The sequence below is a fragment of the Brienomyrus brachyistius genome, chromosome 16 (assembly GCF_023856365.1).
Source record: "Brienomyrus brachyistius isolate T26 chromosome 16, BBRACH_0.4, whole genome shotgun sequence".
NCBI classification, from domain to species: Eukaryota; Metazoa; Chordata; class Actinopteri; order Osteoglossiformes; family Mormyridae; genus Brienomyrus; species Brienomyrus brachyistius.
This window is the reverse complement of record NC_064548.1, coordinates 683,455-697,523: the sequence shown is the minus strand read 5'-3', so window position 1 is coordinate 697,523 and position 14,069 is coordinate 683,455. Positions and strand designations below refer to the sequence as shown.

At 49.5% G+C, this 14,069-nt stretch overlaps 20 non-coding genes across 20 annotated transcripts; all 20 read right to left on the bottom strand.

Annotated features, from left to right (window-relative positions):
• Positions 1-258: 258 nt before the first annotated feature.
• Positions 259-329, bottom strand: trnaa-ggc (transfer RNA alanine (anticodon GGC)). The gene has a single exon. It is a non-coding gene; the product is annotated as a tRNA-Ala (tRNA).
• Positions 330-1,142: 813 nt separating this feature from the next.
• trnaf-gaa (transfer RNA phenylalanine (anticodon GAA)) lies at positions 1,143-1,215 on the bottom strand. Its single transcript has one exon. It is a non-coding gene; the product is annotated as a tRNA-Phe (tRNA).
• A 1,021-nt stretch (positions 1,216-2,236) lies between these two features.
• trnai-aau (transfer RNA isoleucine (anticodon AAU)) lies at positions 2,237-2,310 on the bottom strand. Its single transcript has one exon. It is a non-coding gene; the product is annotated as a tRNA-Ile (tRNA).
• A 1,318-nt stretch (positions 2,311-3,628) lies between these two features.
• On the bottom strand, positions 3,629-3,702 carry trnai-aau (transfer RNA isoleucine (anticodon AAU)). Its single transcript has one exon. It is a non-coding gene; the product is annotated as a tRNA-Ile (tRNA).
• A 97-nt stretch (positions 3,703-3,799) lies between these two features.
• trnaq-cug (transfer RNA glutamine (anticodon CUG)) lies at positions 3,800-3,871 on the bottom strand. Its single transcript has one exon. It is a non-coding gene; the product is annotated as a tRNA-Gln (tRNA).
• A 1,320-nt stretch (positions 3,872-5,191) lies between these two features.
• On the bottom strand, positions 5,192-5,263 carry trnaq-cug (transfer RNA glutamine (anticodon CUG)). The gene has a single exon. It is a non-coding gene; the product is annotated as a tRNA-Gln (tRNA).
• A 55-nt stretch (positions 5,264-5,318) lies between these two features.
• Positions 5,319-5,391, bottom strand: trnaf-gaa (transfer RNA phenylalanine (anticodon GAA)). Its single transcript has one exon. It is a non-coding gene; the product is annotated as a tRNA-Phe (tRNA).
• A 435-nt stretch (positions 5,392-5,826) lies between these two features.
• trnaa-ggc (transfer RNA alanine (anticodon GGC)) lies at positions 5,827-5,897 on the bottom strand. Its single transcript has one exon. It is a non-coding gene; the product is annotated as a tRNA-Ala (tRNA).
• Positions 5,898-7,804: 1,907 nt separating this feature from the next.
• trnai-aau (transfer RNA isoleucine (anticodon AAU)) lies at positions 7,805-7,878 on the bottom strand. The gene has a single exon. It is a non-coding gene; the product is annotated as a tRNA-Ile (tRNA).
• A 224-nt stretch (positions 7,879-8,102) lies between these two features.
• On the bottom strand, positions 8,103-8,175 carry trnaf-gaa (transfer RNA phenylalanine (anticodon GAA)). The gene has a single exon. It is a non-coding gene; the product is annotated as a tRNA-Phe (tRNA).
• Positions 8,176-9,196: 1,021 nt separating this feature from the next.
• Positions 9,197-9,270, bottom strand: trnai-aau (transfer RNA isoleucine (anticodon AAU)). The gene has a single exon. It is a non-coding gene; the product is annotated as a tRNA-Ile (tRNA).
• A 97-nt stretch (positions 9,271-9,367) lies between these two features.
• Positions 9,368-9,439, bottom strand: trnaq-cug (transfer RNA glutamine (anticodon CUG)). Its single transcript has one exon. It is a non-coding gene; the product is annotated as a tRNA-Gln (tRNA).
• Positions 9,440-9,494: 55 nt separating this feature from the next.
• Positions 9,495-9,567, bottom strand: trnaf-aaa (transfer RNA phenylalanine (anticodon AAA)). The gene has a single exon. It is a non-coding gene; the product is annotated as a tRNA-Phe (tRNA).
• A 1,192-nt stretch (positions 9,568-10,759) lies between these two features.
• trnaq-cug (transfer RNA glutamine (anticodon CUG)) lies at positions 10,760-10,831 on the bottom strand. The gene has a single exon. It is a non-coding gene; the product is annotated as a tRNA-Gln (tRNA).
• Positions 10,832-10,886: 55 nt separating this feature from the next.
• Positions 10,887-10,959, bottom strand: trnaf-gaa (transfer RNA phenylalanine (anticodon GAA)). Its single transcript has one exon. It is a non-coding gene; the product is annotated as a tRNA-Phe (tRNA).
• Positions 10,960-11,980: 1,021 nt separating this feature from the next.
• Positions 11,981-12,054, bottom strand: trnai-aau (transfer RNA isoleucine (anticodon AAU)). The gene has a single exon. It is a non-coding gene; the product is annotated as a tRNA-Ile (tRNA).
• Positions 12,055-12,278: 224 nt separating this feature from the next.
• trnaf-gaa (transfer RNA phenylalanine (anticodon GAA)) lies at positions 12,279-12,351 on the bottom strand. The gene has a single exon. It is a non-coding gene; the product is annotated as a tRNA-Phe (tRNA).
• Positions 12,352-13,372: 1,021 nt separating this feature from the next.
• Positions 13,373-13,446, bottom strand: trnai-aau (transfer RNA isoleucine (anticodon AAU)). The gene has a single exon. It is a non-coding gene; the product is annotated as a tRNA-Ile (tRNA).
• Positions 13,447-13,544: 98 nt separating this feature from the next.
• Positions 13,545-13,616, bottom strand: trnaq-cug (transfer RNA glutamine (anticodon CUG)). The gene has a single exon. It is a non-coding gene; the product is annotated as a tRNA-Gln (tRNA).
• A 55-nt stretch (positions 13,617-13,671) lies between these two features.
• Positions 13,672-13,744, bottom strand: trnaf-gaa (transfer RNA phenylalanine (anticodon GAA)). The gene has a single exon. It is a non-coding gene; the product is annotated as a tRNA-Phe (tRNA).
• Between the last annotated feature and the right edge of the window lie 325 nt (positions 13,745-14,069).

The following is a 14,069-nucleotide window of genomic DNA, read 5'->3' as shown; positions in this document are numbered from 1 at the left end:
GACTGTTGCTCAACAAAGACAATATGTCAGACAGTGGAATGTGTGAGAAAGTGCACAGATGCAAGGATGGGCAAGAAGGCGGTCAGAAGTGTGAAGCTGAGATGCCTCTGTGTAGTTTTTAGCTAGGGGAACTGTAATGAGCCAGCCTCAGGGCTCCGCTTGCCAGGGGTTGAGCGAAAATGTGGAGTACCTGTCTTGAGATAAGACTGAATTAGCTGGAGTTCAGCGCTGAGTGTACAGTTATTAAAAGAGCCGCTTTGCATTGGCCGGGAATCGAACCCGGGCCTCTCGCGTGCCTGGCGAGAATTCTACCACTGAACCACCCATGCAAACACACGAGACCGGCTTTCCGCCGAAAGACCGGAAAAATTGCTAAAGCAAAAACGGAGTGATGACAGCTCATTTCACACAACTGTTAAGATCAACGGAGTATTTATAAATTGAAGTGCTTGAAGCACAAGAACTCTGGGACCTTCTAGTGGAAGTGCTGCTTCGGGATGCTTGACAACTCCGTCGACTTTTCCAATAAATGCCTCCAAAAAAGTTCGTTCCATCAGATACTTGTAAACAACACCAGAAGGCAGCATGGTTTTACAGTGCGGGTTGGATTTTTCTTCAAGTACTACTACGCTCTTTGAGCAAATTGTGTATGTAGACGTACACTTTGCCAGTCCACTTGCTGCAGAATTGTCAGCTAAGAGAAATGCGTGTATCCTCCATTTCTTTTTCTCACCACGACGCAGGTGAATCTGGCACGACTGTGTTCTTATAATCACGTCGGACACTTTCATTTTCCTTACCTCTGATCTCCAAGCACTCCGACCACCGGGAGAAAGACAAAGCATGGCCCGTATGGGGATCGAACCCATGACCTTGGCGTTATTAGCACCACGCTCTAAACAGCTGAGCTAACCGGCCAAGCGGCAGAAAAGGTCGGCTACACCACATGCAAAAAGTGCAAAAGAAACGTTTTTGGGCAAGAGTGCGCCTTGGGGCGCAAAACTGAGCCCATGACAGGTCCCACCGAGATTTGAACTTGGATCGCTGGATTCAGAGCCCAGAGTGCTAACTATTACACCATGGAACCAGCGGGTACATCGCAGCCCATGGCGGAGACGAGCTCCAAGACTCACGTCACGTGCTGCCAGAACCCGGGATTGAACCAGGGACCTTTAGATCTTCAGTCTAACGCTCTCCCAACTGAGCTATTCCGGCACAACCGTGAGCTATGCTCTTGCCGTTTTCTGCCTCTTTCTTTGGAGCCCATCTCCCCACCTGAGCCACATGCAGTGAATGTCAACCTGGAGCAGCAGCAAGCTATGAGAAGTGTCCGATTTTAAGCCATAGTACGGTACACGAGTCAGGTGAGAGGCTCTTCTCAAGCTAACACGAGACTGTTGCTCAACAAAGACAATATGTCAGACAGTGGAATGTGTGAGAAAGTGCACAGATGCAAGGATGGGCAAAAAGGCGGTCAGAAGTGTGAAGCTGAGATGCCTCTGTGTAGTTTTTAGCTAGGGGAACTGTAATGAGCCAGCCTCAGGGCTCCGCTTGCCAGGGGTTGAGCGAAAATGTGGAGTACCTGTCTTGAGATAAGACTGAATTAGCTGGAGTTCAGCGATGAGTGTACAGTTATTAAAAGAGCCACTTTGCATTGGCCGGGAATTGAACCCGGGCCTCCCGCGTGGCAGGCGAGAATTCAACCACTGAACCACCCATGCAAACACACGAGACCGGCTTTCCGCCGAAAGAGTGGAAAAATTGCTAAAGCAAAAACGGAGTGATGACAGCTCATTTCACACAACTGTTAAGATCAATGGAGTATTTATAAATTGAAGTGCTTGAAGCACAAGAACTCTGGGACCTTCTAGTGGAAGTGCTGCTTCGGGATGCTTGACAACTCCGTCGACTTTTCCAATAAATGCCTCCAAAAAAGTTCGTTCCATCAGATACTTGTAAACAACACCAGAAGGCAGCATGGTTTTACAGTACGGGTTGGATTTTTCTTCAAGTACTACTACGCTCTTTGAGCAAATTGTGTATGTAGACGTACACTTTGCCAGTCCACTTGCTGCAGAATTGTCAGCTAAGAGAAATGCGTGTATCCTCCATTTCTTTTTCTCACCACGACGCAGGTGAATCTGGCACGACTGTGTTCTTATAATCACGTCGGACACTTTCATTTTCCTTACCTCTGATCTCCAAGCACTCCGACCACCGGGAGAAAGACAAAGCGTGGCCCGTATGGGGATCGAACCCATGACCTTGGCGTTATTAGCACCACGCTCTAACCAGCTGAGCTAACCGGCCAAGCGGCAGAAAAGGTCGGCTACACCACATGCAAAAAGTGCAAAAGAAACGTTTTTGGGCAAGAGTGTGCCTTGGGGCGCAAAACTGAGCCCATGACAGGTCCCACCGAGATTTGAATTCGGATCGCTGGATTCAGAGCCCAGAGTGCTAACCATTACACCATGGAACCAGCGGGTACATCGCAGCCCAAGGCGGAGACGAGCTCCAAGACTCACGTCACGTGCTGCCAGAACCCGGGATTGAACCAGGGACCTTTAGATCTTCAGTCTAAAGCTCTCCCAACTGAGCTATTCCGGCACAACCGTGAGCTATGCTCTTGCCGTTTTCTGCCTCTTTCTTTGGAGCCCATCTCCCCACCTGAGCCACATGCAGTGAATGTCAACCTGGAGCAGCAGCAAGCTATGAGAAGTGTCCGATTTTAAGCCATAGTACGGTACACGAGTCAGGTGAGAGGCTCTTCTCAAGCTAACACGAGACTGTTGCTCAACAAAGACAATATGTCAGACAGTGGAATGTGTGAGAAAGTGCACAGATGCAAGGATGGGCAAGAAGGCGGTCAGAAGTGTGAAGCTGAGATGCCTCTGTGTAGTTTTTAGCTAGGGGAACTGTAATGAGCCAGCCTCAGGGCTCCGCTTGCCAGGGGTTGAGCGAAAATGTGGAGTACCTGTCTTGAGATAAGACTGAATTAGCTGGAGTTCAGCGCTGAGTGTACAGTTATTAAAAGAGCCGCTTTGCATTGGCCGGGAATCGAACCCGGGCCTCCCGCGTGGCAGGCGAGAATTCTACCACTGAACCACCCATGCAAACACAAGAGACCGGCTTTCCGCCGAAAGACCGGAAAAATTGCTAAAGCAAAAACGGAGTGATGACAGCTCATTTCACACAACTGTTAAGATCAACGGAGTATTTATAAATTGAAGTGCTTGAAGCACAAGAACTCTGGGACCTTCTAGTGGAAGTGCTGCTTCGGGATGCTTGACAACTCCGTCGACTTTTCCAATAAATGCCTCCAAAAAAGCTCGTTTCATCAGAAAGTTGTAAACAACACCAGAAGGCAGCATGGTTTTACAGTGCGGGTTGGATTTTTCTTCAAAAACTACTACGCTCTTTGAGCAAATTGTATATGTTGACGTACACTTTGCCAGTCCAATTGCTGCAGAATTTTCAGCTAAGAGAAATGCGTGTATCCTCCATTTCTTTTTCTCACCACGACGCAGTTGAATCTGGCACGACTGTGTTCTTATCATCACGTCGGACACTTTCATTTTCCCTACCTCTGATCTCCAAGCACTCCGACCACCGGGAGAAAGAGAAAGCGTGGCCCGTATGGGGATCGAACCCATGACCTTGGCGTTATTAGCACCACGCTCTAACCAGCTGAGCTAACCGGCCAAGCGGCAAAAAAGGTCCGCTACACCACATGCAAAAAGTGCAAAAGAAACGTTTTTGGGCAAGAGTGCGCCTTGGGGCGCAAAACTGAGTCCATGACAGGTCCCACCGAGATTTGAACTCGGATCGCTGGATTCAGAGCCCAGAGTGCTAACCATTACACCATGGAACCAGCGGGTACATCGCAGCCCAAGGCGGAGACGAGCTCCAAGACTCACGTCACGTGCTGCCAGAACCCGGGATTGAACCAAGGACCTTTAGATCTTCAGTCTAACGCTCTGCCAACTGAGCTATTCCGGCACAACTGTGAGCTCCACTCTTGCCGTTTTCTGCCTCTTTCTTTGGAGCCCATCTCCCCACCTGAGCCACATGCAGTGAATGTCAACCTGGAGCAGCAGCAAGCTATGAGAAGTGTCCGATTTTAAGCCATAGTACGGTACACGAGTCAGGTGAGAGGCTCTTCTCAAGCTAACACGAGACTGTTGCTCAACAAAGACAATATGTCAGACAGTGGAATGTGTGAGAAAGTGCACAGATGCAAGGATGGGCAAGAAGGCGGTCAGAAGTGTGAAGCTGAGATGCCTCTGTGTAGTTTTTAGCTAGGGGAACTGTAATGAGCCAGCCTCAGGGCTCCGCTTGCCAGGGGTTGAGCGGAAATGTGGAGTACCTGTCTTGAGATAAGACTGAATTAGCTGGAGTTCAGCGCTGAGTGTACAGTTATTAAAAGAGCCGCTTTGCATTGGCCGGGAATCGATCCCGGGCCTCCCGCGTGGCAGGCGAGAATTCTACCACTGAACCACCCATGCAAACACACGAGACCGGCTTTCCGCCGAAAGAGCGGAAAAATTGCTAAAGCAAAAACGGAGTGATGACAGCTCATTTCACACAACTGTTAAGATCAATGGAGTATTTATAAATTGAAGTGCTTGAAGCACAAGAACTCTGGGACCTTCTAGTGGAAGTGCTGCTTCGGGATGCTTGACAACTCCGTCGACTTTTCCAATAAATGCCTCCAAAAAAGTTCGTTCCATCAGATACTTGTAAACAACACCAGAAGGCAGCATGGTTTTACAGTACGGGTTGGATTTTTCTTCAAGTACTACTACGCTCTTTGAGCAAATTGTGTATGTAGACGTACACTTTGCCAGTCCACTTGCTGCAGAATTGTCAGCTAAGAGAAATGCGTGTATCCTCCATTTCTTTTTCTCACCACGACGCAGGTGAATCTGGCACGACTGTGTTCTTATAATCACGTCGGACACTTTCATTTTCCCTACCTCTGATCTCCAAGCACTCCGACCACCGGGAGAAAGAGAAAGCGTGGCCCGTATGGGGATCGAACCCATGACCTTGGTGTTATTAGCACCACGCTCTAACCAGCTGAGCTAACCGGCCAAGCGGCAGAAAAGGTCGGCTACACCACATGCAAAAAGTGCAAAAGAAACGTTTTTGGGCAAGAGTGCGCCTTGGGGCGCAAAACTGAGCCCATGACAGGTCCCACCGAGATTTGAACTCGGATCGCTGGATTCAGAGCCCAGAGTGCTAACCATTACACCATGGAACCAGCGGGTACATCGCAGCCCATGGCGGAAACGAGCTCCAAGACTCACGTCACGTGCTGCCAGAACCCGGGATTGAACCAGGGACCTTTAGATCTTCAGTCTAACGCTCTCCCAACTGAGCTATTCCGGCACAACCGTGAGCTCCACTCTTGCCGTTTTCTGCCTCTTTCTTTGGAGCCCATCTCCCCACCTGAGCCACATGCAGTGAATGTCAACCTGGAGCAGCAGCAAGCTATGAGAAGTGTCCGATTTTAAGCCATAGTACGGTACACGAGTCAGGTGAGAGGCTCTTCTCAAGCTAACACGAGACTGTTGCTCAACAAAGACAATATGTCAGACAGTGGAATGTGTGAGAAAGTGCACAGATGCAAGGATGGGCAAGAAGGCGGTCAGAAGTGTGAAGCTGAGATGCCTCTGTGTAGTTTTTAGCTAGGGGAACTGTAATGAGCCAGCCTCAGGGCTCCGCTTGCCAGGGGTTGAGCGAAAATGTGGAGTACCTGTCTTGAGATAAGACTGAATTAGCTGGAGTTCAGCGCTGAGTGTACAGTTATTAAAAGAGCCGCTTTGCATTGGCCGGGAATCGAACCCGGGCCTCTCGCGTGCCTGGCGAGAATTCTACCACTGAACCACCCATGCAAACACACGAGACCGGCTTTCCGCCGAAAGACCGGAAAAATTGCTAAAGCAAAAACGGAGTGATGACAGCTCATTTCACACAACTGTTAAGATCAACGGAGTATTTATAAATTGAAGTGCTTGAAGCACAAGAACTCTGGGACCTTCTAGTGGAAGTGCTGCTTCGGGATGCTTGACAACTCCGTCGACTTTTCCAATAAATGCCTCCAAAAAAGTTCGTTCCATCAGATACTTGTAAACAACACCAGAAGGCAGCATGGTTTTACAGTGCGGGTTGGATTTTTCTTCAAGTACTACTACGCTCTTTGAGCAAATTGTGTATGTAGACGTACACTTTGCCAGTCCACTTGCTGCAGAATTGTCAGCTAAGAGAAATGCGTGTATCCTCCATTTCTTTTTCTCACCACGACGCAGGTGAATCTGGCACGACTGTGTTCTTATAATCACGTCGGACACTTTCATTTTCCTTACCTCTGATCTCCAAGCACTCCGACCACCGGGAGAAAGACAAAGCATGGCCCGTATGGGGATCGAACCCATGACCTTGGCGTTATTAGCACCACGCTCTAAACAGCTGAGCTAACCGGCCAAGCGGCAGAAAAGGTCGGCTACACCACATGCAAAAAGTGCAAAAGAAACGTTTTTGGGCAAGAGTGCGCCTTGGGGCGCAAAACTGAGCCCATGACAGGTCCCACCGAGATTTGAACTCGGATCGCTGGATTCAGAGCCCAGAGTGCTAACTATTACACCATGGAACCAGCGGGTACATCGCAGCCCAAGGCGGAGACGAGCTCCAAGACTCACGTCACGTGCTGCCAGAACCCGTGATTGAACCAGGGACCTTTAGATCTTCAGTCTAACGCTCTCCCAACTGAGCTATTCCGGCACAACCGTGAGCTATGCTCTTGCCGTTTTCTGCCTCTTTCTTTGGAGCCCATCTCCCCACCTGAGCCACATGCAGTGAATGTCAACCTGGAGCAGCAGCAAGCTATGAGAAGTGTCCGATTTTAAGCCATAGTACGGTACACGAGTCAGGTGAGAGGCTCTTCTCAAGCTAACACGAGACTGTTGCTCAACAAAGACAATATGTCAGACAGTGGAATGTGTGAGAAAGTGCACAGATGCAAGGATGGGCAAGAAGGCGGTCAGAAGTGTGAAGCTGAGATGCCTCTGTGTAGTTTTTAGCTAGGGGAACTGTAATGAGCCAGCCTCAGGGCTCCGCTTGCCAGGGGTTGAGCGAAAATGTGGAGTACCTGTCTTGAGATAAGACTGAATTAGCTGGAGTTCAGTGCTGAGTGTACAGTTATTAAAAGTGCCGCTTTGCATTGGCCGGGAATTGAACCCGGGCCTCCCGCGTGGCAGGCGAGAATTCTGCCACTGAACCACCCATGCAAACACACGAGACCGGCTTTCCGCCGAAAGAGTGGAAAAATTGCTAAAGCAAAAACGGAGTGATGACAGCTCATTTCACACAACTGTTAAGATCAACGGAGTATTTATAAATTGAAGTGCTTGAAGCACAAGAACTCTGGGACCTTCTAGTGGAAGTGCTGCTTCGGGATGCTTGACAACTCCGTCGACTTTTCCAATAAATGTCTCCAAAAAAGTTCGTTCCATCAGATACTTGTAAACAACACCAGAAGGCAGCATGGTTTTACAGTGCGGGTTGGATTTTTCTTCAAGTACTACTACGCTCTTTGAGCAAATTGTGCATGTAGACGTACACTTTGCCAGTCCACTTGCTGCAGAATTGTCAGCTAAGAGAAATGCGTGTATCCTCCATTTCTTTTTCTCACCACGACGCAGGTGAATCTGGCACGACTGTGTTCTTATAATCACGTCGGACACTTTCATTTTCCTTACCTCTGATCTCCAAGCACTCCGACCACCGGGAGAAAGACAAAGCGTGGCCCGTATGGGGATCGAACCCATGACCTTGGCGTTATTAGCACCACGCTCTAACCAGCTGAGCTAACCGGCCAAGCGGCAGAAAAGGTCGGCTACACCACATGCAAAAAGTGCAAAAGAAACGTTTTTGGGCAAGAGTGTGCCTTGGGGCGCAAAACTGAGCCCATGACAGGTCCCACCGAGATTTGAATTCGGATCGCTGGATTCAGAGCCCAGAGTGCTAACCATTACACCATGGAACCAGCGGGTACATCGCAGCCCAAGGCGGAGACGAGCTCCAAGACTCACGTCACGTGCTGCCAGAACCCGGGATTGAACCAGGGACCTTTAGATCTTCAGTCTAACGCTCTCCCAACTGAGCTATTCCGGCACAACCGTGAGCTATGCTCTTGCCGTTTTCTGCCTCTTTCTTTGGAGCCCATCTCCCCACCTGAGCCACATGCAGTGAATGTCAACCTGGAGCAGCAGCAAGCTATGAGAAGTGTCCGATTTTAAGCCATAGTACGGTACACGAGTCAGGTGAGAGGCTCTTCTCAAGCTAACACGAGACTGTTGCTCAACAAAGACAATATGTCAGACAGTGGAATGTGTGAGAAAGTGCACAGATGCAAGGATGGGCAAGAAGGCGGTCAGAAGTGTGAAGCTGAGATGCCTCTGTGTAGTTTTTAGCTAGGGGAACTGTAATGAGCCAGCCTCAGGGCTCCGCTTGCCAGGGGTTGAGCGAAAATGTGGAGTACCTGTCTTGAGATAAGACTGAATTAGCTGGAGTTCAGCGCTGAGTGTACAGTTATTAAAAGAGCCGCTTTGCATTGGCCGGGAATCGAACCCGGGCCTCCCGCGTGGCAGGCGAGAATTCTACCACTGAACCACCCATGCAAACACAAGAGACCGGCTTTCCGCCGAAAGACCGGAAAAATTGCTAAAGCAAAAACGGAGTGATGACAGCTCATTTCACACAACTGTTAAGATCAACGGAGTATTTATAAATTGAAGTGCTTGAAGCACAAGAACTCTGGGACCTTCTAGTGGAAGTGCTGCTTCGGGATGCTTGACAACTCCGTCGACTTTTCCAATAAATGCCTCCAAAAAAGTTCGTTCCATCAGATACTTGTAAACAACACCAGAAGGCAGCATGGTTTTACAGTGCGGGTTGGATTTTTCTTCAAGTACTACTACGCTCTTTGAGCAAATTGTGTATGTAGACGTACACTTTGCCAGTCCACTTGCTGCAGAATTGTCAGCTAAGAGAAATGCGTGTATCCTCCATTTCTTTTTCTCACCACGACGCAGGTGAATCTGGCACGACTGTGTTCTTATAATCACGTCGGACACTTTCATTTTCCTTACCTCTGATCTCCAAGCACTCCGACCACCGGGAGAAAGACAAAGCGTGGCCCGTATGGGGATCGAACCCATGACCTTGGCGTTATTAGCACCACGCTCTAACCAGCTGAGCTAACCGGCCAAGCGGCAGAAAAGGTCGGCTACACCACATGCAAAAAGTGCAAAAGAAACGTTTTTGGGCAAGAGTGCGCCTTGGGGCGCAAAACTGAGCCCATGACAGGTCCCACCGAGATTTGAACTCGGATCGCTGGATTCAGAGCCCAGAGTGCTAACCATTACACCATGGAACCAGCGGGTACATCGCAGCCCAAGGCGGAGACGAGCTCCAAGACTCACGTCACGTGCTGCCAGAACCCGGGATTGAACCAGGGACCTTTAGATCTTTAGTCTAACGCTCTCCCAACTGAGCTATTCCGGCACAACCGTGAGCTCCACTCTTGCCGTTTTCTGCCTCTTTCTTTGGAGCCCATCTCCCCACCTGAGCCACATGCAGTGAATGTCAACCTGGAGCAGCAGCAAGCTATGAGAATTGTCCGATTTTAAGCCATAGTACGGTACACGAGTCAGGTGAGAGGCTCTTCTCAAGCTAACACGAGACTGTTGCTCAACAAAGACAATATGTCAGACAGTGGAATGTGTGAGAAAGTGCACAGATGCAAGGATGGGCAAGAAGGCGGTCAGAAGTGTGAAGCTGAGATGCCTCTGTGTAGTTTTTAGCTAGGGGAACTGTAATGAGCCAGCCTCAGGGCTCCGCTTGCCAGGGGTTGAGCGGAAATGTGGAGTACCTGTCTTGAGATAAGACTGAATTAGCTGGAGTTCAGCGCTGAGTGTACAGTTATTAAAAGAGCCGCTTTGCATTGGCCGGGAATCGAACCCGGGCCTCCCGCGTGGCAGGCGAGAATTCTACCACTGAACCACCCATGCAAACACAAGAGACCGGCTTTCCGCCGAAAGACCGGAAAAATTGCTAAAGCAAAAACGGAGTGATGACAGCTCATTTCACACAACTGTTAAGATCAACGGAGTATTTATAAATTGAAGTGCTTGAAGCACAAGAACTCTGGGACCTTCTAGTGGAAGTGCTGCTTCGGGATGCTTGACAACTCCGTCGACTTTTCCAATAAATGCCTCCAAAAAAGTTCGTTCCATCAGATACTTGTAAACAACACCAGAAGGCAGCATGGTTTTACAGTGCGGGTTGGATTTTTCTTCAAGTACTACTACGCTCTTTGAGCAAATTGTGTATGTAGACGTACACTTTGCCAGTCCACTTGCTGCAGAATTGTCAGCTAAGAGAAATGCGTGTATCCTCCATTTCTTTTTCTCACCACGACGCAGGTGAATCTGGCACGACTGTGTTCTTATAATCACGTCGGACACTTTCATTTTCCTTACCTCTGATCTCCAAGCACTCCGACCACCGGGAGAAAGAGAAAGCGTGGCCCGTATGGGGATCGAACCCATGACCTTGGCGTTATTAGCACCACGCGCTAACCAGCTGAGCTAACCGGCCAAGCGGCAGAAAAGGTCGGCTACACCACATGCAAAAAGTGCAAAAGAAACGTTTTTGGGCAAGAGTGCGCCTTGGGGCGCAAAACTGAGCCCATGACAGGTCCCACCGAGATTTGAACTCGGATCGCTGGATTCAGAGCCCAGAGTGCTAACCATTACACCATGGAACCAGCGGGTACATCGCAGCCCAAGGCGGAGACGAGCTCCAAGACTCACGTCACGTGCTGCCAGAACCCGGGATTGAACCAGGGACCTTTAGATCTTCAGTCTAACGCTCTCCCAACTGAGCTATTCCGGCACAACCGTGAGCTCCACTCTTGCCGTTTTCTGCCTCTTTCTTTGGAGCCCATCTCCCCACCTGAGCCACATGCAGTGAATGTCAACCTGGAGCAGCAGCAAGCTATGAGAAGTGTCCGATTTTAAGCCATAGTACGGTACACGAGTCAGGTGAGAGGCTCTTCTCAAGCTAACACGAGACTGTTGCTCAACAAAGACAATATGTCAGACAGTGGAATGTGTGAGAAAGTGCACAGATGCAAGGATGGGCAAGAAGGCGGTCAGAAGTGTGAAGCTGAGATGCCTCTGTGTAGTTTTTAGCTAGGGGAACTGTAATGAGCCAGCCTCAGGGCTCCGCTTGCCAGGGGTTGAGCGGAAATGTGGAGTACCTGTCTTGAGATAAGACTGAATTAGCTGGAGTTCAGTGCTGAGTGTACAGTTATTAAAAGAGCCGCTTTGCATTGGCCGGGAATCGAACCAGGGCCTCCCGCGTGGCAGGCGAGAATTCTACCACTGAACCAGCCATGCAAACACACGAGACCGGCTTTCCGCCGAAAGACCGGAAAAATTGCTAAAGCAAAAACGGAGTGATGACAGCTCATTTCACACAACTGTTAAGATCAACGGAGTATTTATAAATTGAAGTGCTTGAAGCACAAGAACTCTGGGACCTTCTAGTGGAAGTGCTGCTTCGGGATGCTTGACAACTCCGTCGACTTTTCCAATAAATGCCTCCAAAAAAGCTCGTTCCATCAGAAAGTTGTAAACAACACCAGAAGGCAGCATGGTTTTACAGTGCGGGTTGGATTTTTCTTCACGAACTACTACGCTCTTTGAGCAAATTGTGTATGTAGACGTACACTTTGCCAGTCCACTTGCTGCAGAATTGTCAGCTAAGAGAAATGCGTGTATCCTCCATTTCTTTTTCTCACCACGACGCAGGTGAATCTGGCACGACTGTGTTCTTATAATCACGTCGGACACTTTCATTTTCCTTACCTCTGATCTCCAAGCACTCCGACCACCGGGAGAAAGAGAAAGCGTGGCCCGTATGGGGATCGAACCCATGACCTTGGCGTTATTAGCACCACGCTCTAACCAGCTGAGCTAACCGGCCAAGCGGCAGAAAAGGTCGGCTACACCACATGCAAAAAGTGCAAAAGAAACGTTTTTGGGCAAGAGTGCGCCTTGGGGCGCAAAACTGAGCCCATGACAGGTCCCACTAAGATTTGAACTCGGATCGCTGGATTCAGAGCCTAGAGAGCTAACCATTACACCATGGAACCAGCGGGTACATCGCAGCCCAAGGTGGAGACAAGCTCCAAGACTCACGTCACGTGCTGCCAGAACCCGGGATTGAACCAGGGACCTTTAGATCTTCAGTCTAACGCTCTCCCAACTGAGCTATTCCGGCACAACCGTGAGCTCCACTCTTGCCATTTTCTGCCTCTTTCTTTGGAGCCCATCTCCCCACCTGAGCCACATGCAGTGAATGTCAACCTGGAGCAGCAGCAAGCTATGAGAAGTGTCCGATTTTAAGCCATTGTACGGTACACGAGTCAGGTGAGAGGCTCTTCTCAAGCTAACACGAGACTGTTGCTCAACAAAGACAATATGTCAGACAGTGGAATGTGTGAGAAAGTGCACAGATGCAAGGATGGGCAAGAAGGCGGTCAGAAGTGTGAAGCTGAGATGCCTCTGTGTAGTTTTTAGCTAGGGGAACTGTAATGAGCCAGCCTCAGGGCTCCGCTTGCCAGGGGTTGAGCGGAAATGTGGAGTACCTGTCTTGAGATAAGACTGAATTAGCTGGAGTTCAGCGCTGAGTGTACAGTTATTAAAAGAGCCGCTTTGCATTGGCCGGGAATCGAACACGGGCCTCCCGCGCGGGCGGCGAGAATTCTACCACTGAACCACCCATGCAAACACAAGAGACCGGCTTTCCGCCGAAAGACCGGAAAAATTGCTAAAGCAAAAACGGAGTGATGACAGCTCATTTCACACAACTGTTAAGATCAACGGAGTATTTATAAATTGAAGTGCTTGAAGCACAAGAACTCTGGGACCTTCTAGTGGAAGTGCTGCTTCGGGATGCTTGACAACTCCGTCGACTTTTCCAATAAATGCCTCCAAAAAAGTTCGTTCCATCAGATACTTGTAAACAACACCAGAAGGCAGCATGGTTTTACAGTGCGGGTTGGATTTTTCTTCAAGTACTACTACGCTCTTTGAGCAAATTGTGTATGTAGACGTACACTTTGCCAGTCCACTTGCTGCAGAATTGTCAGCTAAGAGAAATGCGTGTATCCTCCATTTCTTTTTCTCACCACGACGCAGGTGAATCTGGCACGACTGTGTTCTTATAATCACGTCGGACACTTTCATTTTCCTTACCTCTGATCTCCAAGCACTCCGACCACCGGGAGAAAGACAAAGCGTGGCCCGTATGGGGATCGAACCCATGACCTTGGCGTTATTAGCACCACGCTCTAACCAGCTGAGCTAACCGGCCAAGCGGCAGAAAAGGTCGGCTACACCACATGCAAAAAGTGCAAAAGAAACGTTTTTGGGCAAGAGTGCGCCTTGGGGCGCAAAAACTGAGCCCATGACAGGTCCCACCGAGATTTGAACTCGGATCGCTGGATTCAGAGCCCAGAGTGCTAACCATTACACCATGGAACCAGCGGGTACATCGCAGCCCAAGGCGGAGACGAGCTCCAAGACTCACGTCACGTGCTGCCAGAACCCGGGATTGAACCAGGGACCTTTAGATCTTCAGTCTAACGCTCTCCCAACTGAGCTATTCCGGCACAACCGTGAGCTCCACTCTTGCCGTTTTCTGCCTCTTTCTTTGGAGCCCATCTCCCCACCTGAGCCACATGCAGTGAATGTCAACCTGGAGCAGCAGCAAGCTATGAGAAGTGTCCGATTTTAAGCCATAGTACGGTACACGAGTCAGGTGAGAGGCTCTTCTCAAGCTAACACGAGACTGTTGCTCAACAAAGACAATATGTCAGACAGTGGAATGTGTGAGAAAGTGCACAGATGTAAGGATGGGCAAGAAGGCGGTCAGAAGTGTGAAGCTGAGATGCCTCTGTGTAGTTTTTAGCTAGGGGAACTGTAATGAGCCAGCCT